Source organism: Lissotriton helveticus, chromosome 10 (assembly GCF_964261635.1).
Source record: "Lissotriton helveticus chromosome 10, aLisHel1.1, whole genome shotgun sequence".
NCBI lineage: Eukaryota > Metazoa > Chordata > Amphibia > Caudata > Salamandridae > Lissotriton > Lissotriton helveticus.
The window spans coordinates 1,116,325,078-1,116,349,185 of NC_136071.1; the positions used below are offsets into that span (position 1 = coordinate 1,116,325,078).

Genomic DNA, 24,108 nt, shown 5'->3' on the forward strand with positions numbered 1-24,108 from the left:
GCCTACAGAGACAAGATGGCCAGTGTATTTAAATCTGTTGTAATAATGTTACAGAGGCCTTCAGCAAAGAGACTGCCCTGCTCTTATGACTGGTGTCCTAAATATCTCTAGGTCTGAAGAAGAGTCTACCCTACTCCTATGACGGGTGTCCTAAATATATCTAAATCTGAAGAAGAGACTGCCCTACTCTTCTGACAGGTGTCCTATATATATCTAAATCTGAAGAAGAGACTGCCCTGCTTCTCTGATGGGTGTCCTAAATACATCTAAATCTGAAGAAGAGACTGCCCTGTTCCTCTGACAGGTGTTCTAAATATCTCTAGGTCTAAAGAAGAGACTGCCCTGCTCCTCTGAAGGATGTCCTAAAGATCTCTACATTTAACGAAGAGATGTAGTGCCCTGCTCTTATGACGGGTGCCCTAAATATCTCTACGTCTAGAAAAACAGACTGCCCTGTTCCTCTGATAGGTGTCCTATAGAGTTTCTAGGTTGAAGAAGAGACTGCCCTGCTCTTATGACGGGTGCCCTAAATATCTCTAGGTCTAAAGAAGAGACTGCCCTGCTCCTCTGAAGGATGTCCTAAAGATCTCTACATTTAACGAAGAGTCATCCCTGCTCCTCTGACGGGTGTCCTGCAATAATAATAATAATAATAATAATAGCATTTGTAGAGTGCAACAACTACCTCAAGCAGAGGTGTTCCGGCACTTTGCGTTCAACAGCAGGTGGGGAAAGTCCAACCGAGGTACTAGCATTGGCTGAAGAGCCAAATCTTTAAGGTCTTCCTGAACTCATGTTTGGACCAAACTATACGGCTTCCTCTACTACACGTGTTGCATCTATCAACAATTGGCGTGGTTGGCTCGAGGCACATCGACTTAGACTCACACCATATTGGAGGAGCCCGAGCTAAATCACATGGATAGAAACAACAGACGTTTTCAAGAAACTGGCTACTGAGGTTTTTTTAAAACACTACAGAAACAGCTTTTAAGTGGACCCTGATCATCTCAATGAAGACCAGGGCATATTTCCCTTTCAAGTAGGATATTGCTTACCTTTTTGAGTGTCCAGGCGGACAGTCCCGCAACACATGATATTGCCTGTATCTGCTGTGGCTTTTTCTGAAGAAGGCATTTTTATGCCGAAACACGCATAGGAAACCATCTGGACTTACAGCCACTCAGCGACACAGATACCGATTTAGTAACTAAAAACCTGCATCTAAGGCTCACATATAGAAAATGTTTAAATCAATATCAAAATGGCAATATACAACTTTTGACTATGTAAATAATGTTTTGAATTACAACTATTTCAGGTGTCTACTGCGCAAGTGATGGATGCAGTATGACTGCTTAGTATGAATGATGACACAGATGTGGTGTGTTTGTGGTTTGTTTTAGGTTTAATTTTTGAATATTTAATATAACATTTTCAATAAAGAACTATTTTTGTACTTTTCAATATACACATTTGTATCCTTGTCTCTCCATATAAAAGAGATGTTATAATTTAGTGATGTATCAATTCTGAGTTGCCCTGGGAATTTACGTTGTGCTCACGTTCGGACTTGATCAGGTGCATCTGGCCGTCCCCTCAGTGAAGGACCTGCCTCCCATACAGGATTTAGCAAAACGAGGTACACAGAGCAGGGGCTGGGAGTTAGATCTCAGCGTGCATTCTTTTTGGTATAGGCAGAGCCTACGTGTAAGATAGCCCCAACCACCATCTTGCAAAGCCCGAAAGGCTAGAGTCAGGGATTTAAACTCTATCCTTTTAGCTACAGGCAGCCAATGAAGTTGTCTGATGTGTCGAGAGATGTGGTGACAGAACGGGACTCGACAAATTAATCTCGCTGCCCAATTCTGTACCATCTGTATCTATTAATCAGACAGGCAGGCAGCCCAAGGTAAAGACAATTTGTGTAGTCCAGCTGAGATGTCACAGTAGCGTGGACTATGATCCTGTGACAGTCCTCCTGCAATAGATGCAAGAATTTCCACAAACTTCTCCACATCCCAAAGCATGAGGCTGATATATGATGGACTAGGGCCGAGAAAGAGAGGTATGTCTCCCATTTGATAGCCAGGTTTTTCGCCGTGTTTGCCGGTCAAGGTGGCGATCCCATTTCTACTGCCCACCAAAGTCCGGCAGGGGGAGGAGATGTCTGGCCAGAGAACAAGACATCCCTCTTGTCCACGTTAAGTTTTAAGCTGATATTATTCATCCAGCATGAAATGTCCTTCAAACACCCCCTAAATCTAGTAAAAGAAACCTCATGGAAGGCAGAAGGTTGGAGGGTCACCCCACCTGTGGATACACCAAGAACCAGGAAACACACACCAGGAAAGACGAGTCCATAGGTGTGAAGTGGCATCAGAAACCACAGGAGACCACAATGAAGGACTTCAGTTAAGATGCCGCTGGCAACGACTGTGCAAGAGTCTGCTTGAATCCAAGGGTGGATTCTTGACAAGGAGAACCTACAAGCAGAGGAGACAGAGTCTATGCCACTCGGAGGTGACCAGGAGGCACAGAAGAGCAATGCCCACCGATGTCGGAAGGTTCAGGAGTGATGACGGTGATCTTGTCGCTGCAGCTGTGATGACCATGTGACATTGAGGAAGACCAGGAGCCATGCACGAGCGGTCCCACATTGGAAATCAAGAACCAGGGGGTCAGTGTCCGGCGGGAGCACCAACAAGCCTTGGCAGCTGCAACAGGTGTAGAAAGCAAAGAAGGAGCAGGTTGGGGCCAGCAAGGGCCAAAGTCTCACCACAAGCAGGAGAGTCAAAGCAGCAGACTTGTCAGCTTAGTTGCAGTGCCTGCAGATGCAGGCAATTGACTCCTTCACTCCAAGGGAGATCATGTTGGGTGTCCACAGGTCTATTGTAGATCCTGGACGGAGCACAGATACAAACAATGAAAAAGATTTGCAGAACAGCAAGACCAGGCGCAACAGGTGTCTTCCATGATGCAGTCTTGGTTCCAGTCCAAGTGTCCAGATGGTCAAAGAGTGTCGTGGTTTCAGTCTTGAGTCTTGTCCCACCCACAGGTAAGCCCTTAGATACCCTAGGAAGGGCGTTAGGGCAACACAGGGGTCCCTCCCAGAGGAGGGGACGGACAGAGGGGAGGATACTCCCATGTCCTTTTCTTCAGTTTTGCACCAGAGCCAGGGCCAAGGGCTCTCTGAACTGGCTCAAACTGGAGTATGCAAGGAGGGCACCAAATGTGCCCTACAAAGCCGTTTGGTGACGCTAGTAGGCACAACCATCCCAGCCGAATACACTAAGTCCTGTCTGGGAGGTGGTCACACAACTCCCTGTGACAGGAAAACTATTGTTCTACCTTCCCCTGCTTGAGAGCTCAAGCAGGGGAAGATGGTCCCCTGCTTGTGTCTGCTTGTGTCTGGGGTCCGCTTGTGTCTGGGGTTGGGACCAGCACTAACCTGTTTGCAGACCTTGAAAGGCTGTTACCAGGAGTACTGAGGACTTCCCAGAGGAGCCCCTCAGAACATGGAATCATACCTCCAACACCGGGAACAGTGGGGTATCATTTCAACATGTTTGATACCATACATACTCAGGTTCAGCACAGGCACTATATAGTTATCCATCGCATAATGACGCTTGACCACTATATGTATCCACATTGCTGGCCGCACTTACAAAGCCTGGAGAATGGACTCTGGGGTTTGTAGGGGTGTCCTGGTCATGCAGGAGCACCCTCACACTTATAACCAGCACCCTGCTTTTGGGACTGAAAAGCCTGCCTTAGGGGTGACTTATAGGTTTTAAGTGTAGTGACCTCAGATATAAGAAAATGTCTATCTGCTGTAAGTGGTGCTAGCACCAACTTACACGAGCTGCAATGGCAGGCCTGTAGTCACAATTTGAGAGGTCCCTCATGGGTGGCATAATACACGCTGCAGCCTATGGGTGTACCTATGCCCTGCATACCTCAGTACCATATGCTATGGACTTATAAACTTATACAGGTATACCAGTAGCCAATTGGTGAGGTACATATGTACTCATCATAGTCAATTTAGGGAGGAAGCACAGTGACTGGGGAGCTGATTAGCAGGATCCCAGTCGGACTAGTAAAAAAACCACAAACTGACACCAGCAAAAAGTGAGGGCAACCATGGAAGCGGATCCTACTTTCCTACAGTATGTGAGTGAACATACTTTCAAAACACAGGCTAATGAGTTGAAATATTTATCTAAGGCAGGAGCTTTATTCACGATAATAGTAAGCAATATACAAGAGGTGTTTTTCATGGCATTTATCATATCAACTAAGCTTTGAGTAAATATTAAATACACAACGAGACATACCGACCCACGCACTTCACAAGGTCTGATTTCCCCCAGATGGGACCTTTTAGGTTGCTCAACAACCCCAAATTTTCTTTAAACGCCAGAATGCATTGCAGACAATTCCACTGCTAGTAAATTGTTGACAATGTTATGATTACCTAGAAGGGTAAACCCAAATGTCATCACTGGGACCAGGGTATAGAGCAGTACATAAGGAGTATGGTCCCAGTATACAAATTAATGTGCACTAAAGAACTAATAAATTATACACAATTACACACAGAATCGTAGTATTATTGATGAACAGTGTTGTTTAATCACACTGAACAGTCTATATTTTATAGCATTTATTAACACAATTTTTCAAAGCAGTGCCCCATGGGGGAAGGGTGAGGATATAGTGAATGAAGTGAGGATAAGGAAGTGGGTAGAACAATATATGATTCACACAATCAGTTATTTTTCAGGAAGGGGCGCATACAAGAGCCAGGTAAATTACATTAAATCCAGACATTTAGATAGCCATAGTTGCAGACAAAACACACAGTGATGAATTGCTGTTGATCAAACTGGCTAGAGTGGTAGATGTTGACGTTTCGACCCCTGGAGAATAGTAGGTAAGTATATCCCTCCGTTGGGGTCTTCCTCAGGACAGGAGTGTGGGGAGGGGAGATGGGGGTGAGCCATCTGGAGATAAATTAAAAAGAAAACCTTAAAAATGGAAAATCCAATAAAGGGAGTGGGTTAAAAATACAGCAAAAACTAAGTTTCAAAGATTTACCATCAGTAGCCCAAACGATGGGCCTGAGGAGAAACAGGGTGCTGGGCAGATTAACCCTGACTGGACCCTTCCTTCTTAAATCAGCCACGTTTGAAGTAAGTGGACCGGACAGGCCTTTTTAATTTCTGAATGCTTTTCCTAACGGGGTGGACCTTCCACTGTATCCTGAACCTGCTTATTGCTTTTGCAGGTGATTTGCTTGCTCGTACCGTTTTGGAGCCTACGCGCCCAGTTTCTCCTCAGGCCCAGCTTCCATTCCTAGCCTGCTTCAACACTATGGAATTGAGACACTTTCGGCTGCCCCACAGGCCAGGTTTGACTACTGCGCCCCACAGTCAGTGCTCTGGCGGAATAGCCTGGATACCCATGGGCTGACCTACCCCTTCCCCTGAGCCAGTCATGCAAACTGCAGACACATACATTTGAGGTGCAGTGGACTCTGCTGTCACTGCACCTGCTGCACGAACTATAGCTTATATCGGTGCTTATGGGTCTACAAGTACTTTATTCTTCACATCTTTCATTTTCCCTGTCGTCTTTCCATCTCATGTCCTTCCTCCCTTTCACCCCCTCCTCCTCATCCTCTTTCTGTCTCCCTTCCCTTCCATTGACGAGGAAGAGGTGTGGCGCCGCGGCCAGGGCGACTGACGCTGGAATCTGGGGATCACGGTTCGATCCCCGGCTCCGGCGGCAGGTTAGCCCAGCACCATGTGACTCTGGGCAATAGCTCGCTTAATCTTCCCGACGGCCCCCCAGCGCCTAGAGACCCTTACGGGTGATTGTGCGCTTTACAAATGTGGACTTTACTTTACTCTCACTGTTACTTTTTTCGTTCCCCCAAAACATTCTTATTTATTACCGCTTTCTCTTCTCGTGCTTATTTTGTCCTTGTCGTCTTTCTATATTTCCCCCCTCTCTCATCCTGTCTCGTGTTCCTGTCCTTCCCTTATCATATTTCACCCTCTCATCATCTGATGTCATCCCTTCCCTTTCTCCTTTCCGTTTGTACCTTACACTTACTGCCCTCTACCCACCCTACATCCACAAAGGGTAAAACACAGAGCCAGACCTAAGGCAGGCTTTGAGTAGGATCCTCTTAAATAACTGCAAAGAGTGCAGGACAGGCTGCTCCCCTTCCCAGCTCTTGTCCCCGGTGCCACTGCACCAGCTGCACCATTGACGGCTACGCCCTGATCACTGCTTTAGAAACGAACCCACCCCTCCTCTCAGACATCTGGGAGGGGGTTCACTTTACCAAAAGTTCCTATGTGATACTGATCTCGCCGAGCGCTGCCCCCCCCCCCCCCTCCTCCCTCGCTTGACGTGAAGCCCCAGTTCAGAAGTGCCCACCCCCGCAGGAGGAGTTACGGCCACACAGGCTGAGACAAAGCGAACTTTGAGAGCTCAGAGGAGTCTGCCCTCGCGAAACTCCCCCTCTTCTCTGCCTGCAGTAGTGGAGTCCAGCCGTCCGCTGCTGCCGCGCGAGGATGCCTGCAGGGACCAGGTGAAGGACAGCTTCCGCAGGTAAGACCATTTATACTACCAAACAGGGGGGAGGAAAACGTCACCTCTGCGCATTCACGCGAATGTACCTGATGTAAAATGTCCCCTCCTGTAAAAGGCTTTCGCTTTTCTGTGTGAAGTGTGTCCTGGTGTTCAGAAAGCCTATATGATGCTAAAGTCAATTGGTCCTTTTATAGTTCAGTGTGCTGGTAATACCTGCATCCCCTAGCCTAGGTGCAAACCCAAAGGATGCCCTGGGACCTCTCGTCAAATCCCTGGTTTGCTGTTCACAGCTGCCAAATGGACCCATTCCACGGTTGGCCCCATTAGCCAGCGTCTACTTCTTAACAAATAGTACTTTTCATGCTGTGACTTTACGGCTAAACTTTTTTTTAATGGAAAAAATACAACTACAAAACCCAGAATTGAAAGGGTTGTTCGATTAAAAAAAAAAGGTGTTGCTTGTGCCAGAGGGCCTATTGCTAGCCACAGTGGTTTATTTATTTATTCAAAGTTTTATATAGCGCGAACAAGATCCTTACAGATATCAGAGCGCTTCACATGGACAAGGTAGGGGCAGTAGGAATGAACAGAGATAATGGGAGCAGTGTAATAGTCATTGACATGGTAATAGTAATAACATACATAAAACATATCCATATACAATCAAATAAACAAGTAATATAAGACAGCACAAGTCATTGATCCCACTACAGGGGTGTTCAGGTACACCTTGGGTGTGTGGATTGCTTATACCAGTGATATAGTATATAGAGAACACCGAGTGAGGGCAACGGGAGAGTGGATCAGTAAACCAGCGTGTATCCTATATTAGTCGGTAGACGAAAGTAGCGTAGTAGTGTCCCCATCAAGTGGAAGTATAGTGCCAAGGGACAGTGAGAACAGTGGTACAAAGCAATGCAGAGTCTCTGATCCAGCACCTATGAGGTTCAGGAGATCTTGGCCAGAAGGATGCTTTTCACCTCTTTCTTGAAGAGTGCAGTGGAGGAGATAAGCCTTGTTTCAGGGGGGAGCGCATTCCAGATCCTGGGTGCCATTCCTGAAAAGGAGCGCTTGTATGTTTTCTCTTTCCGGAATCTGCGAGGTTTCAGGAGTAGATTTTTAGTACTTCTATTGGATCTCGAACCTCCTGATATAGACAACTTTTGAGCGAGGTAGTTGGGTGCATTGTGGTGCACGGTTGATTGTAAGCTCACTGTAGTACTTCTGCACTAGCAGCAAACAAATTATCACAGATGTGAAAGGTGCAGCACAACAGGACTGACTGACAAGTGGCCCTATGTCATGTGCCAGACTTAAAAGAGAGGATTCCCTTAGAACTTTTACTCAGAGTTACAATCCTACCAAGAATTATACAGTACTATCAAATGACATGTACACATACTGCTGCATTCAAACTAAATTAACAACATATGTATTGTATTCAGCCAATCTCCTGGCACATTTATAGAACCTCTATTCCCTTAGCTGCACTAGGGGTGTCTCTCAAAATCTTTTAAAGTTTTTAACCTATGTCATGTGCGACACTGAGGCAGTGCAAGTCTTTGTTCAGCTGATAACATTTTGAAAGTTTCAATTTCTTTTTTTCGACCAATACCCACTATGTTAAAAGTGGACTGCAAGTCCCAGCATGCGGTGTGCTGTTCCTGGAACAGCCAGAAATGTCTGAATGCGCCACACATGACATGGAGCCAATAGACAGGTGGAAAAAGACGGATTTAAAACTGTATCTCTAGGGGGTGTATCATTTTGTGTAAATACACAACAGCACTTTGCTTTCCACGTTACAAGCGTGTGCGCCTGGATCTGATATTCAGCGTGCGCTGTGGGCTCTTGAGTTCTGAATTAAGGGGTCAACTCTGCTAATGAAGAACATGTGGCATGCAGAAGGGTGAACTTTCCACTGGCATGGAGGATGGAAACAAGCAAGGCGGCAAGAGCCACGCCCATGCAGGATGTATTTCAAAGGCGGCCTGTTTTGACTTTTGAACCAACATTTCGCTGAGTGACTGACACAAAATGCCGTTTTTGCATTGGCCTGGCCTCCAGGTCATTATGGACACTGTTTCAAGTCTTGGACTTTCATGAGATAACCTTATGCATTCTGGGATTTGTAAGCTTATTTTTACTTCCATTGAACTAATTAGAATTCCACGCCTGAAACCTTGAGAACAGCGCCTTGAGACCCTCGTGGGTATGTAGTGCGCTTTAGAAATGATTGATTGATTGAAAACAGTGACTTGTAGGTGAAAAGTTCAGGACTGGAGGAAGTTTTTAGTCACTTAGAGTCTGATGCTCTTCCTGATTGGTCAGTTGGTGCACAGCTTCCTTTTGCACTGGTTGCCAGCGAAAATGCTACAGCAAAGTTGTCTGGCATGGACATAATTTATGCCATTTCAAATTCCGCTTCGGACCTGATAAATGATTGTTTGCTTTACGGCAAATGACTTTTAACTTGATGTAGACAAGGGTGCTAATAAAAACTGCCACCAATGATCGATATGCCATTCCTCCCTCTGGCAGCATAGTTACCCTACTTATTGAAAAGTCAGCGGCTAACTTCGGGAGTGCAGACACTCCTGCTCTTCCATCCGCCCATCCATGTGCAAGGGAGAAGCCAGCAAATTAAAACTCCCCCCACTTTGAACAAAAGTTCTGATGGAACCAGGAAAGCAAAGCAAGTGAGCGCGACCCTCCCTATAAGACCTTCCTTTTCTCTTCAGTTTAAACATCTATCATTGCTTCTTTCCACCCTTCATCCACCCATTGATATCCACCATTTCACCTTTACTTCCTGTCATCCGTTCATTCTTTCAGCCATCATTCAGGCTTTCACCATACCATCCACCCGCCCTTTCACTCATCCTTTCACGCAAACAGCCTTTAGCCCATCCATCCTTTCACCCATTGTGTCACCTATGCATCCTTTCACCTATTAGCCCACCCATGTATCCTTTCATTCACTCATGTATCCTCTCACTCATTCACCCACCCACACATCCTTTCACGCACCCACCCTTGCAGCCTTTCACTCATCCTTCCTTTTAACCTTCCAAACTTGTTTTCCTTTCCTATCAACCCATCTTTCTTGGGTTACTTCGGAGCTTTGTCTGCAGAGTTGCAGACAGAAGAGGCCCATAAAAAAGCGACCCACACTGTAGCTGGTTTAGGGATGGGGTGCAGGAGTTGTTCACTACGCCCCTGTCCGTGTATACAGCGCAGGTAACTCTGCCAGAAACGAGGTTTGTGAGACCTCAAGGTCTAAGCAGGAGAAGGCCTCACAGTCCAGCGTTTTGTTTTTTTATCAAGCTTGGGCATGACTTTTTTATTTTAAAATATTATAATGAGGGCACCAGACTCCGCAGTGCAACGAAAACAGCCTGGAGTGGATGAGCTGGAACATTTGAGAGGTCTCCAGAAATGTTAGGGTTCATTTGTAAAGCGCACTTTTACCCAGAAGGTGGCGCTGAGTAACAGAACCATACCTGCCAACTTTAAGGACAGTGTCACCATGTGAGGAGGGGGCGGGGCCTCCTGAAGGAAGTACCCAGGAGGCACTTTTAACCTACCCCGCCCCCCTCCCCATGAAAGCTTGCTGAGGCTGGTGCCATGTCCTGGGGAGTCATCAAACCCCTAACCCCTTCCACGCGGGGCCAATTCCCCCCTGGTGCTGGGGTAAGGGGGGCCGCAAACGGCGCCGCGGTGCTCGTGACAAGCTCAGCTCGTCATGCTGCACAGTGGAGCTGTGCTCATGACGAGCTGAGCTCGTCACGACTCCGCCCACTCAATGGAACGCCCCGCACAGGAGGGGAATTAGCCCCGCGTGGGCATTCCACGGCTGTTATGACGAGCTCAGCTCGTCATAACGAGCTAAGCTCGTCATGAGCGTCGAAGGATTAATGGACATCCACAATTCAAAGCCTCGGAATACGAGCTGGAAAATTACTATTTAAAGTGGGGTTCAGTTCCTTCTCCCTGCCACCTCACCAGGGAGCCGATATAGTGCACCTGTAAGTTGGCAGGCATGCAGACCTCAGAAGGATGAAGGGCTGATGGTCTGAACATGTGACCATGAATGGGCGACGCATTTATTCCACTAAGGCAACAGACCTGGCTTAATCACTGGCATCCGGTTTTCACCTACAATGTTCTTAACATGCTTGGATAGACCCCAAGCCAGTCAGAGAAACTTAGAGGCATATCATCAAGGGACGGCGATAAATAACGCAAAGCACGCTTAGCGCTTTTTTATTTATCTCCATCTATCTATGGAATTTATCGCCCTGGTAGCTCGTTATTAACAACGCGTTTCTCCAGGGTGATAAAAATTCCAGCAATAGCGGGGAAATCGTCGTTTTGCAGGGAACATCACTGGTTTTCTAGCGATGTTCCCTGCAAAATGGCGATAACCCCCAATGTTAGGGATAGGTAAGTGTTAGTTTTTGGTGAAAACAGAGGTTTTTCTCTAAAAACGAACGTCTGCTTAAATGCTGGGGCAGCTTTGTAAATATCGCAATGTGCACATCAGCGATATTTGCAAGGTTGTACTGCCCAGTGACGCCCACTTTGCATCTCATTAGAGATGTAAAGGGAGGCGTCGGAAAAAGGGGTGCTAATATGCGCTAATGCATGTTAGCACCCACTTGTAAATAGGACGAAAAGATTATCTCCGCTTTTTTGGCTTTTAAAGCCAAAAAAGCGGAGATAATGCCCTTGTTAATGTGCCCCTAAATGTTTTCTTACTTATAAAAGAATCACTTTTTTAGTGCAATTTTCGCTCGCGGAATTTAGAGTTTCTCCACCAAAAAAATTGTCTTTCCCCATGGCGTCCACCCACCTTGTTGGAGACATCTCTGCTGCCTGGCGAAGGACGTTAAAAGGCAGTTTGTCCTAAGTCGCCCCCGCAGGAGCGGAATGAATATCTGTTGGCCCAACTCTTCGACAGGCCATCCATCTGCATGTACCTCAAGTTTAACAAATGCAGATGTAGAAATAAACTGAGTAATGTCAAAAACAAATGTCCCGTGCGGCGTCTGGTCTTGTTCCACTCATCTGTTAGGTTTCCTTCACCCGATCCTCAAACAAGCTCAACATACCTCAGATAAGAAAAGAAAAAAACTTGCTCTGAAATTTGGAGAAAACATCTGACACATTTCACTTAGAAATCAAGAATTAATCCTGGAAATCAAAAGCAGGCCTAATTTCCAAAAGTACTCTTTTGTGTAATGTTTAAAAACGACAAATGACGACCGGATTTGAATCTGTGCATGAGAAAAGGTGCATTTGCAACTTTAACTTTGTCATTGGTTTCTCCTTGACGTAAACACTTTGCCTGCTCCTTCACTCCTACCAACCACCCCGGTGGGGTCCCGCCTCCCCCAGGTGTATATCCTGGAAACACACTCACTCCTACCCTGGAGAACAGGAGTTCTTGTGGGTTCCACCTGCCTTTGCATGTAGACCTACCTAGGAATGTCCACAAACATGTCACAACTCTACAGTTGACACTGGAGAAAATCATCTCAAATATATTTGGGACATCTATTTTGAATTTAGGTGTGTAGACCCTTTGTAAAGCAAGCCCTCACTGCCCAAGATGCCTTCTTTCTGTGCATCTGATTGCAGCATGACATAACTGTGACCTTTGGCATCACGTGTTGACAGCTAGCAATCAGTGAATGATTCTGCAGGCTTTCATGCCTGGCTTAAGTGCCAACAGATGGTTCAATCTAAGATAAAATGTCCAAAGTTCATTTTAATGAGTAGGCTAATTTTGCATCACTCGCGACTCTAGGAGCTTGCCACATTTTTCAATTTAAAATGAACTTCGTTGGCATGAAAAGTTGTACAGTTGTGGGCTAATTATGTCAAACAAACTAGAAAACAGCAAATTTCTATAGTATATATTGTGATTGGTATGTGTAGGCAAAGGCATGGATGCATGCATTTTTATACATTGTTCTAAAAATATACTCAATATATCTAGAAATACATGAACGCAACCCAGGTACCGCCACTGCACTTCACTTATTTATTAATTTATAACAAAGCATTTTATATAGAAAAGTACACTATAAAAACACTACAAACTGTTACGTCAGAAGAACAGAAAACAATTAAAAAAGAGGGCAGATGAAAGTTTTTTTAGTGTTCCTCCTCCCCCATTTGAATAAGGTGAAATATTGTTAAGGGAGGTGCAGATTGAACAGAAGGAGCAAAACAACATTGTGGGACTTTGAGAGGAAGGTACCTAAAGCAGTAGTTAAGTGTATAGCATAGAAATAACTGGCATTATATTGAATTCTAAGTTCGATGATGGGTTGTAACATGTCATGCAACAATTTTCTTAAACTACCTAATTGCTCCCCTATGTTGATTTTCCTTTTGGATCTCACCTACTAGACAGAGCAAGCAAACATATCATTAGTTAACAGTGGGCTTACAGTTTGCCAATTGCTTATCAGTGGTTTGCTCTTTTGTTACTCTCATTTGCTTGCTTCTTATTCATCTACTTTGGAGGGTTTCCTTCTTCTTCCTGTGTTTGTACCGCCCCTGGAGCATGCACACATTACTTGTGTCCTTCTATTGCACGCTTTCCAAGCACTTTTTATGATCTGGCTTGACAGCTCTGCTGTCACCAGCCACTTTTGTGAGCATCGCTAGAGAGGGGCTTTGGCTCATGTTGGGTGCCAGGAGAACATGTTTCGAGTGGGCAGACTTGTGTGCTTCCACAAATAAGTGCTTGCCCTCCACACTGCTATTATCATTTTGTTTATTTATCCAGCTGCCTGAGGTTGAACTTTCAGTGGCACACACATGACATTGTAATTTTATTAAGGTCTCTTAAATCACTAGATCATTTATAGTGTTTATCTCTGGCAGCACAGATGGCAGGAGGGCAGTCATTAACTGACATGGGTTTTTAGGTCTACTGCATTATTTGAATATCAGACCTGTTGGCATTGCCATTGCTTGTTGATTAAGCACTCCACAAGATTGCATGTTTTGCAGCTGTCTCCCTTGTGTACTTCTCACCCCCATGCCTCACCCATTGTTCCTCTCAAGCCCGTGTGCTTCTCCCTGCCAGCTCAACATTGCTCTATTTCGCTCACTTGCTTTTCTTCTACGTTTTTGGGTCTCGCTGGTAATGCATCCGAAGGATGCATGTGTCCAGCTGGAGACGTATAGTTATCAGTCTGGGGGGAAGGAGGGACAAGAAAGTGGTACGCGCTTTTTTCCTGGGTTTGTGTGCGCGAATGCGCACGTTCCGTCCTGCGCCGCCGTGCACTTCCCTCCCATACTCCCAGCCAGTCAGCCTAACGCGCATGCATGCATACAGACACATACACGCGCGCACACGCACTTACACAGACACGCAGGCACCCAGACAGGCAACCCCCTCCCCCCCCCCACAGTCACACACACACACGCATACACTCAGACTCCAAGACACATACACACACGCACGCTCACACACATACACAGCCCGCCGCCGCGCGCGCACACACATGCCCCCCCGCCCTCGCAGGCCAGCAACAAAGCGAAGCCCCACTCACCGGCTTCCTTGGTGCAGCGGCTCTCACCGGCAGCAGGACTCTTCCTCCCTTCTTCGGCACCGGGGCGCAGGGTAGGCTCCTGCCTGCTCCGGTGCTCCAAACAATCGCGGCTCTTCCGTGGGAGGCGGGGTAGGCTCCCGCCCTCCTACTTCCTATTTCCGGTTGTCCCGCCCGGCCTGCCTGACTTCCTGGTCGCAGGCCGGCAGCGCGAGCTCTGGACGGACCTTTCCAGAGATGCAACCAGAAAGGAGTTTTAAGGTTTTAGAAGGAGTTTTTGTACCTCAGCTCCAGAACGATGCGCAGGTTCCCAGTGAAACTAAGGTATTAATAAAAGATAGACGATGTTTGTTCTCTGATACTGAAAACACAAGGAACGTGTTCAAATCCTTTATATGAGAAATGCAAGTTGGATAATCCTTCTTGGTTAATGAGGACTCCTCGACCCAGGAATAAAGTTATTGATGTTTTTAACAGCTCTCGAGGCAGTTAGATCTTACTTCGGAAAGTGTTAAAAGCAAAAGACAATGAGATTTCAGTCATGAAACTTGAAAAGTGGTACAAAACAGTGGACCTGTTCAACACATTAACGAAATGTCGCACACACCACTTACACAACTGGGTTTCAGGTTTTGGTCAACTTTAACAAAAGGAACACCCCGCTCCAAAGAAGTATGCCATGGCAAGTTTAGGCAAAAGAAATGTTTTAGAGCTGAATTTGAGATCTCTCTATAACGGCAATGTGATTTCTATGGTTCCTTTTCTTTAAAGCCCCAAAACAATATTCTTTAGAAAAATGTTTTATGCTCTCGTGTAAGAACATAAAAAATAACTGCTGCACATATTTTGGTATTATATTTAGGAAAAATGTGTCATGTTTATAAAAATAAGATTTATTTTTCAGATTTTGTTTTTGTTAAATATATAACTTATCTCAGAAGCATTTTTTGTATTAAATTATTCGCCACTCCGCGAATGGCATTTATAACCCAGTTGCAGTTCTCCAGTAGAGTTCACCCTGAACGTTGTGGTTGGCAAAATGGAAGCCCTTGGGGATCTCCGTGCCTCTAAGTTGGAGGGTGCTTAAGCACTGACAAAAGGATGCCACTAGGTACAAGGACTTGAAGGGAAGGTAGGAATAAAAGAGGGGGAGACTGGATGAAGTTGTGGGTTTTAGGGGGTAAACCAAGCATGGAGAAAGCTTGGTTATACAAAAAAGAATAGGGAAAGTCTGCAGGGTGCGTGTCTCCTGTGAAGATGTGGGTGTGCACACATTTTGCATGGTGACTGGGAAGATGAGCCAGTATATGTTGAGTACATTCAAGTTAAAAGAATCAGTTAAAAAAGTTTCTCTATATACAGCTGGCTGGGAGGTACTAGTGTCCTGTGCATACCAAGTGAAAAGCGAACATCAGACGAAGTACGTGTAAATAGGACTAGACCCCACATAATTCAAAAACAGCTTGGGAAAAAAAGTGGATGTGCAGCTTGAAACTTGCATAAATATAAATACACCAGCTTCATAAAGTGCTCTTATAAAGTAACGTGGAGCCAGGATAGCCTGAGGGTATGCTATGAATCCTCTCCCTGGCTAGCAGCCTGACCTCTGGAGCAGGAGCCGAGTTTTTGTTATCTAATTACCACTGAGCCAGGCTCCACACATTGTCTAGCCTGCTTATTTTTTCTTCAAATCTAATAAAGTATTTCATAAAATGACAATTCAGTGTGAGGTCATCCGGTTGTACACAGGCTATGACAGCTTGCCTACATATACAAATCACATTGATTTTTAATGTGCTTTTAAGAAGATGAGTCCGATCAATGACCATTTCAGGACAGATGCATTTAATGTGGTCAAGGTCTTCCTTGCTTTAGCCTCTATAACCAGTATGCTGCCAAGCTGGTTTTTCCACTAAAGTAGGAAGGGAACACAGGCGGCACTGTAGCTGCTTTAATTTTAGTAGTAGCGGGTATGTGTCCGGTTGTCCCGCCCGGCCTGCCTGACTTCCTGGTCGCAGGCCGGCGGCGCGAGCTCTGGACGGACTGCAGCACGCGAAGATTTCCCTGCCCTCGCAGTTGTTGTAAGGTAAGAGAAAACTGCAACGAATGCTTAACTTGGCTCCCTAATGCTTCTAAGCACTGTTCTGTTTTTGTGAAATACATTGTCTGGAAGGACGTTGTCTATCCTCACAGAATCAATCTGTGCAACCATTCAACAACAACTGGTTCAAATATACGCTATCAATGTTTCAAGCTTTATTGCAAATGTCACAAAAAGATGTTAATATTTCACTTCTGTTCTTGGATTTTCGTCACAATAAAATACACTGAACATAATTTCACAAAAGTTCTTTAGAAAAGTTTAAGCTATTGCCATTATAAATTACAATAACTTTTATTTAAGTATTAGTTTATTTATTTATTTTATTTATTCAAAGTTTTATATAGCGCGAACAAGATCCTTACAGATATCAGAGCGCTTCACAGATACAGGGGTAGGGGCAACAGGAATGAACAAGATAATGGGAGCAGCATAGTAATCACTAACATAGTAGGATAACAATAATGTACAGAAACATATCAAAATACAATCAGGTAAACAAGTAATATAAGACGTCACAAGTCATTGCTCCCACTACAGAAGGGTTTAGGTAAAGCCTTGGATGTGTGGATGGCTTATACCAATTTCTTAGGATAGAGAAAGCACTGGGTGGGGGCATCGGGATGGTGAGACAATACACCAAAGTGCTAACATATATTGGTCGGTAGTAAGAGAGTAGCGTAGTAGTGACATCATAAAGTAGGAGTATAGTGCCAAAGAACAAGGTGATCAGTGATACAGAGCGATGCAGAGTCTCAGATCCAGTATCTATAAAGTTCAGGAGATCTTGGCCAGAAGGATTGTTTTCACCTCTTTCTTGAAGAGTGCAGTGGAAGAGATAAGCCTGGTTTCCGGAGGGAGCGCATTCCAGATCCTGGGTGCCATTCCTGAGAAGGAGCGCTTGTATGTTTTTTCTTTCCGGAATCTGCAAGGTTTCAGGAGTAGATTTTTTGTACTACGATTGGATCTCGACCCTCCTGATATAGACAACTTTTGCGCTAGGTAGTTGGGTGCCTTGTGGTGCACGGCTGAGTGTGTCATTACTGCAATTTTTAGCTGTATTCTGGCTTCAAAAGGCAGCCATTTTAGAGATTTTAAGTCTGGGGATATATGCGAATGTTTTCTTGAGCCAGTAATGAGTCTCACAGCAGCGTTCAGGGAGGCTCTTAGGGGTGCTGTTGTGGAAAGCGGGAGTCCGCTGAGGGCCACAATTCCGTAGTCTATGCGAGGGATGACTAAAGCTTGTACAGCAGTTTGGAAGTCTTTGGCAGGGAGGAAGGGTTTAAGTTTCCTCAGTGTGTTGATTTGAAAATTAGCCCCTTTTGTGGCTTTGCTAACGTGCTGTTGCATGTTGAGCTTGGCGTCGACTGTGATGCCTAGGGATTTCGCTGAGTCCACGATAGTAGGTTGGACATTGAGTGCTGTTAGGTTTTTGAGCCGAGTTTGGGTGGTGGAAGTTTTCGCCGGGGGTGAGATGAGTAGGAACTCAGTTTTCAGCGCATTTAGTTTGAGGTGATTATCGGCCAACCAAGATTGAGTGTTGCTAAGTGTGGAATTCAGAAGTTTGATATCTTCCGGGGATTGTAGCTTTAGGTAAAGTTGTGTGTCATCGGCGTACATATGGAATTGAACATTGGATGCTTGGAGCAAGGTGGCGAGCGGTTCCATGACGAGGTTGAACAGTGTGGGGGAGAGGGAAGATCCTTGTGGAACACCTAGATCTGCAGGCACCGGTTTAGATAGCACATTGTCGATCTTGAACTTCTGCGACCGGTTATGAAGGAAGGAAGAAAACCATTTGAGAACAGTTCCCGATAGACCCATTCTAGTGCTTAGCAGCTCCAATAAGTTCTCATGTTTGACCGTGTCAAATGCTGAAGAGAGGTCAAGAAGGATGAGGAGGCAGGACTCATTGCGGTCAAGGATTTGGAGGGCGTCATCAATTATGTGTGTCATAGCTGTTTCCGTGCTATGTTTCGCTCGGAAGCCTGATTGGTGAGTGTTGAGGAGGTCAAATTGGTCAATGGGTTTTGTTAGTTGGAGTTGGACACATTTCTCCAGCAGTTTGGCCAGGGTGGGGATATTGGTGATGGGCCGGTAATTGTTCAGGTCAGTCGGGTCAGCTGTGGGTTTCTTGAGTATAGGTGTGACTTGCCCCACCTTGAGGGAGTCTGGGATGAGACCTTGTTGAAGGGAGCTGTTGATGATTTTGGTCCAAAGAGGGAGGAGCAAGGGGAGGAAGTCTTTTACTGCATTAGCAGGTAGGGGGTCTGTGAGGTGATTAGAGGGCTTCAAGGTGCAGAGTAGTTTGTGTATTGCTTCTTCCGAGTAGGTGTCGAAGTACAGCCAGGATGCCTTGTTTTTAGGTTGAATGTTAGACATTCTGGTGTGGTTAGGGAATCGGCTTAAATCCATGACGAGGTCGTTTCTTATGTTGTCGGTCTTTAGCTTAAAGAAAGCAGAGAAGGCTTCACAGTGTGGGGTGTCGCTTGTGGCGTTGTTTGATTGTAAGGGTTGTGTCTTTGTTTGAGTCTTAATTAGTTCGAACAGTTTTCTTGGCCTGTTTTTTGCTTGGTCCAGCTGACGGCTAAAGAAGTCCGACTTTGTGCGCTTTATTTTCCTAAAGTAGGCATTTCTCTTGTTTTTAAGCGTTTTTAGATGCAGTGATGAGGGGTCAGATCTCCAGGTACGCTCTGCCATTCGCATAGTACGCCTGTCGTCATTGAGTCTGCCATCATACCAGGGGTTAGAAATTTTGTTGGAGACTCTCTTCAGTTGCAATGGAGCGACTTCATTGACTATTGATTTCATAGAGTCAAGGTAGTGGTCGGTCAGTGATTGAACATCCGAGACACCTGAAGGGGGAAGGAGGAGACTGCCGATGTGGGGAGGCAGGGTAGTGGGGTTAAGATTCTTCATGTCCCTTTTCCAGGTTTTGGATTTGGTGGGTTGAACCGGGTTAGGTTTAACTTTTTCGTTAATAAAGAAGGTGATAATGTGGTGATCTGACCAGTCGCAGGGTTGGATCGCCTCCAGTTGGGTAGAGTCCTCTTTGGCGATGATGAGATCGAGTATCGAGCCTTTGTCGTGTGTTGGTCTATCGCATATTTGGGTGAGGTCAAGCGCATTAAGGAAAGTTTTGAGACTATTCACCTCTGTGTCTTTCTGATCATTCCAGTGGAGGTTAAAGTCACCCAGGTAGACTTGGGTGATCTGCCGACCGGCATTGGATGTGATCGTGTCCATGAGTTGTTGGGTGAATATGAGGTTGTCACCAGGCGGGTGATAGATGAGATGTAAAGCACAAACTTGTTTGCCCTCGCTGGTGATATCGAGGCAGAGGAGTTCACAGGAGGTAAGGGAGGGGGAGGCGGCTTTAGTAACGGAGAGGTTGCTCCTAAAAATGCATGCAATTCCCCCGCCCGTCTTGACAGGCCTGTCCAGTCTAATGATGTGATAATTTGGGGGGACTAATATGTCCATTATCGGGGTAGAGGCTTCAGTAAGCCACGTTTCAGTCAGAATGGCTAGGTCCAGATCCATTGCTGAGACGAGATCAGCGATGTCGGAGGAGTGTCTCTGGGCCGATCTGCAGTTGAGTAGGATGCATTTGAGTTTGGGAGTGAGAAGGGTGGTCGAGCCTTCTAGAGAGAGGGGGACTTTTCTGAGGTTGTTAGGGATGGAACCTCTGTTGTTATGGGTTGGGAGCCTCAGGGGATTTGAGAGAATTGTGGGTATGGGGACGTGTGTGTTGGATATGTGTTTTACCGGACCTGGGCCATAAGAGCGTAGGAGAGAGCATAGGTCGCGGTCAGACAGTGAGTTGAGGACACGAAGGGGGCGGTGGGAGTTATTGCGAACGGGGATAGTCGGCCATCTCGGGGGTCGTTGGAGGCGAGGGTATGTAGGAAGGGTGCGTCGTTTGTAGGGTAGTGGGATGGTGGGAGGTAGACTGGGCTGTGAGAAGAGAAGGTCTTTGATATCATGGACATCTTTTTTGACTTGTAGGAGATCCTCTTTTACTTGTTGGAGGGTAGATAAAGTCAGGTCAAGAGGAGGATTGGAGATGGCGTTGGTGGTGAGAGCCATTGGTGAATGGTTGAGTAGTGAGCTAGAAAGCGGGCAGGGTATCGAGGGGGGGGATATGCTAGCGTTGTTGGAAGGTTCTGCGGTGATAATGAGTGGGATGGCATTCGACGTGTGGGCGTATTTGTGGACGAGGGGTGTGGGTGAAGTAGGTGGAGGGTGGGAGACATAAGTAGTGTCGTCAGTGGGAGACGGTGCCGGTGAGTTGAAGAGAGAGTGAAGGCTGAAGACAGTGGGGGTGGCAGGAAGGTAGTGGGGGCTGAGAATGGGAGGGGAGAGAGGGGGGGATGCTATGGTAAGAGAGGCGGTATGTTCTGTGGGACTGGTTGCGAGGGTGGGGGTGTCGTGAGTGAGAGTGGGGAGGGAGCTGGGGAGGGAGATGGATCTGCCTTGGGGGGGAGGGAAGGGGGGGGAGATAAACTCTGGACGGTGGCGTGTTCAGAAGCGTTCATGGGGGGTGTAGCGTGGGGGGAAGGGGGCGTGGGGGAATCGAGGATGTGGGTGTATCGAGGATGTATGGGGGGGGTGTACTCACGTGGGGACTGAGAATGGGGGGAACAAAGGGTAGGATTTGTCATTGCGCGTGCTGTTCTGGTGCTGATCTAGGTAGGAGGTGTTGTGGGTGGGGGTTGTTATGTCAGGGGAGAGAGGGATGGGGAGGTATGAGTGGGGGTCAAAGGGGTATTGTTAGAGGGGCGGCTAGTGTATGAGGGGGAGAGATTGGTGACTGCGCTTGGGGAGTGTGGGGCGGTAACAGCAGGTGGGCCATTCATTAGGGTGCTGGGGGAAGAGGTGAGGTGCGTGTGGATCCGGCGCTGGGCTATGTTAGTAGTGTTGTGGGTGGGGGCTGCGATGTCAGGGGTGATGATAGTGCTGGTGGAGTTCTGGGTGGAGGTCCGCATCCTGGAAAGGTGCTCTTTGAACTTGGGGAACAGGTTGTCTAGTATTTCCAGGTTCTTGTCCGTGGATTGAATTAGGACAATCCCGTTATTGTAGATGGTGATGGTGGTTCTGCCAGGGAAGAGTTGGGAAGGTGTGATAGAGAGGGTTATGCCATGAGCTGTTTTCCTGGTGGTGGAGACGGTGAGTAGGGTTAGAAACGCTTTTCTCCATTGGGCTGTGCGTGAGGTGTGGAAGATGATATCAGTGTTCAGGGCTCCATTGCCCGGTGAGAAGTAGGTGTCGGCAAAGGGAGTTTCAGGGTGCGACCTCAAGAAACTATGTTTAAAGCGTTTAGCTGCTTTTTTGGTGAGAGTGGAAGGATAGTTGATTCTGTATGTGTGCTTACCGATGAGATCCATGTTAGGAAGGCTGTGACGTTGGGTGTGGGAGAAAAGACGACAATAGAACTGTCAGCCGTTGGTTACAGGGCACAGGAGTGACGCTAGTGAGTGGCCAAAAGTAGCCAAAAGTATAAGAGGTAGCAGTCGATGCAATCCAGGAACAAACGGTGCGTAGATGCAGCTTACACAATGTACAATAAATGGGAGGTAGCAATCAGCTTACATCATGTACAATATATGAGAGGTAGCAACCAGTTAGGTGGAGCCAAATTGACACATCCTAATGTACGAGGTAGCAGCGGTGTAGTCCAGGTGTAGAAAGTGGCTTACAAGACTAAACTAGATAAATGTAAATGTAAGAGGTAGCAATAGGTGCAGTCCGGGAACAAACAGTGCGTAGGTGCGGCTTACAAAATGCACAATATATAAGAGGTAGCACTCAGTTAAATGGGGCCAAAATGACACATCAGAATGTAGGAGGTAGCCTCGGTGTAATCCAGGAATAGAAAGTGAGTGGATGCAGCTTACAAGACTGAACGAAATAAGTGAGGTAGTAGTAGTCAGTGCATCATAGTGATAAAGTGAGAAGGGGGCAGCTTACAAGACTGAACCAAATATATGAGGTAGTGATCAGTGAATAATAGGGATAAAAGTGAGATGGGTGCCGCTTACAATATATACAGTATACAAATAGGGATAAAATACTAATGAGTTACTGGCACCAAATATAGGTGCAAGCAGATGTCTGCAATAAACAAATATGACATTAGTGTGCAACCGGTAGAATATGAGGTAGCAAACAGTGCACTGTCGGTGAGGAAAAAGTGAAGGTGGGTGCAGGTTACATAAAATGTAGAAATACCAATAGTAATATAATACTGCAATAAGTGGCAGGCACTTAATCACCAATACCAGTAGTAGTATAATACTGCAATAAATGGCAGGCACTTAATCACACAAAGATTTAAATACAAAGCTATGTGAGGTCTGTGGTACTGATAGTCAAAAATAGTCAGAAGGACTAGTCCATGATGGCCGCCAGAGAGTAGACTAAAATGGCCGCCAAGTAGGGGGATAGTATCATTAGTCCTCTTTCAGTTGTTGCTGTTTTCAAAGCAGGGAAAGCAGTTTCAGATTCTATTCCGGCTGGCTCGGATCTTGCATTCCATGGGAGTGCTATCTTTATTCTGGTTATCTAGTTATCTTAAGTGGAGCTGCTGAGGGGCCTCGTGGACTCAGGCGGTGCAAGAGGGGATTAATTGCAGTTTATGGCCCCGGCCATTTTGAACAAAAGATGTTTTGCAAAAACAAAAACGAAAACGAATGGGGGGGAGACAGATGCAAAAAATTAAACGCCATTGTTATTTGTAATATCAATACATCTAAGTCATGTAAATACAAAACATATTGCATTACAAATGCTATAGGTATCACATTTGCGAAAGTTATAACTATTGGCATTGTAAATGACAAAGCTATTAATTTAGCTATTTAAAAAAAAACATAAATAAAAACTTTGCCATTTACAATACCAATAGCTCAAACTTTCCTAATGCGAGACCTATTGCATTGCAAATGCTTGTTTAAAAATCTTTAGCCATTCGGCAGAGCCTCAAGACTGTTGCACAGTTTTGCTAAAAATTCAATTGGCAAAACGAATAGATCCATAGGTGAGAAATGTTGGCTTTGCCAATGCTTGTATTTATTCTTAATTTATTCTTGGTAAATCTTTAATATTTTTCCAGGTTTTGGAAACCCATGTATTTCCTATAGCCATGTGTCTTGAATAGAATGCAGAACGGAGTTAGATGGAAGCGATTCACCCTCAGTCCCACCCCTGACATTTTGGCTGCAAAGCCTGGACTCTGTTTTCTATCCACTTCGGTCGGCTTGTGCCAATCTGTTTCAACCAATTATGTGTGATGACCGAGTCTGCATCTGGTGTGCATCTGTCTACATTGTGTAGGTGCAGAGAAAGGCTTGAGACTTGCTGCTCTGTGGTTGAGTTGACAGCTGGGGTGGAGAATAGACAGATAAGAGCAGAGGTAAGTGGAGATGGGGTGGAAGTCAATGTTTTGAACTTTCATTTGTCTGGAATATATTTCCGAAAAAGTCAGCCTTCTGATCTCTCCTTGGTGATGTGCGGCTCCTATGACAGGTTTCTTGTACGTTCATACCATGATACAGCAGGGTGACCTGATGTCAAGGGCATACCTCTGGCAGTCCTGCACCTGTGTCCTATTTGCTGCTGGGTGTGAGGCAGGCAGTGTCGAGAAATGCACAGCTGTCTCCCAATAGCACGTACGGATGCCGAGCCCCCACATATATCCAGCACTCCTGGGTTCCAATAGAGCCTCGCGTTTCTTTGGCTGTAACAGAGGCGCTTTGATGTTTCCTCATTCTTGGCGCTAGTGTGAATTGGCCTGGTGGTGCATGTGTTACTTCGACGCCTGAA

At 46.0% G+C, this 24,108-nt stretch overlaps 1 protein-coding gene across 1 annotated transcript in view; it reads left to right on the top strand.

Moving 5' to 3' along the window:
* Positions 1 to 6,497: 6,497 nt before the first annotated feature.
* The window catches only part of LOC144784828 (collagen alpha-4(VI) chain-like), a 509,156-nt gene continuing 491,545 nt past the window's right edge, over positions 6,498 to 24,108 (top strand). The window contains exon 1 of the mRNA XM_078663887.1: positions 6,498 to 6,630. The gene's annotated coding sequence lies outside the window, so the exon portion shown is untranslated. The remainder of the gene's footprint in view (positions 6,631 to 24,108) is intronic.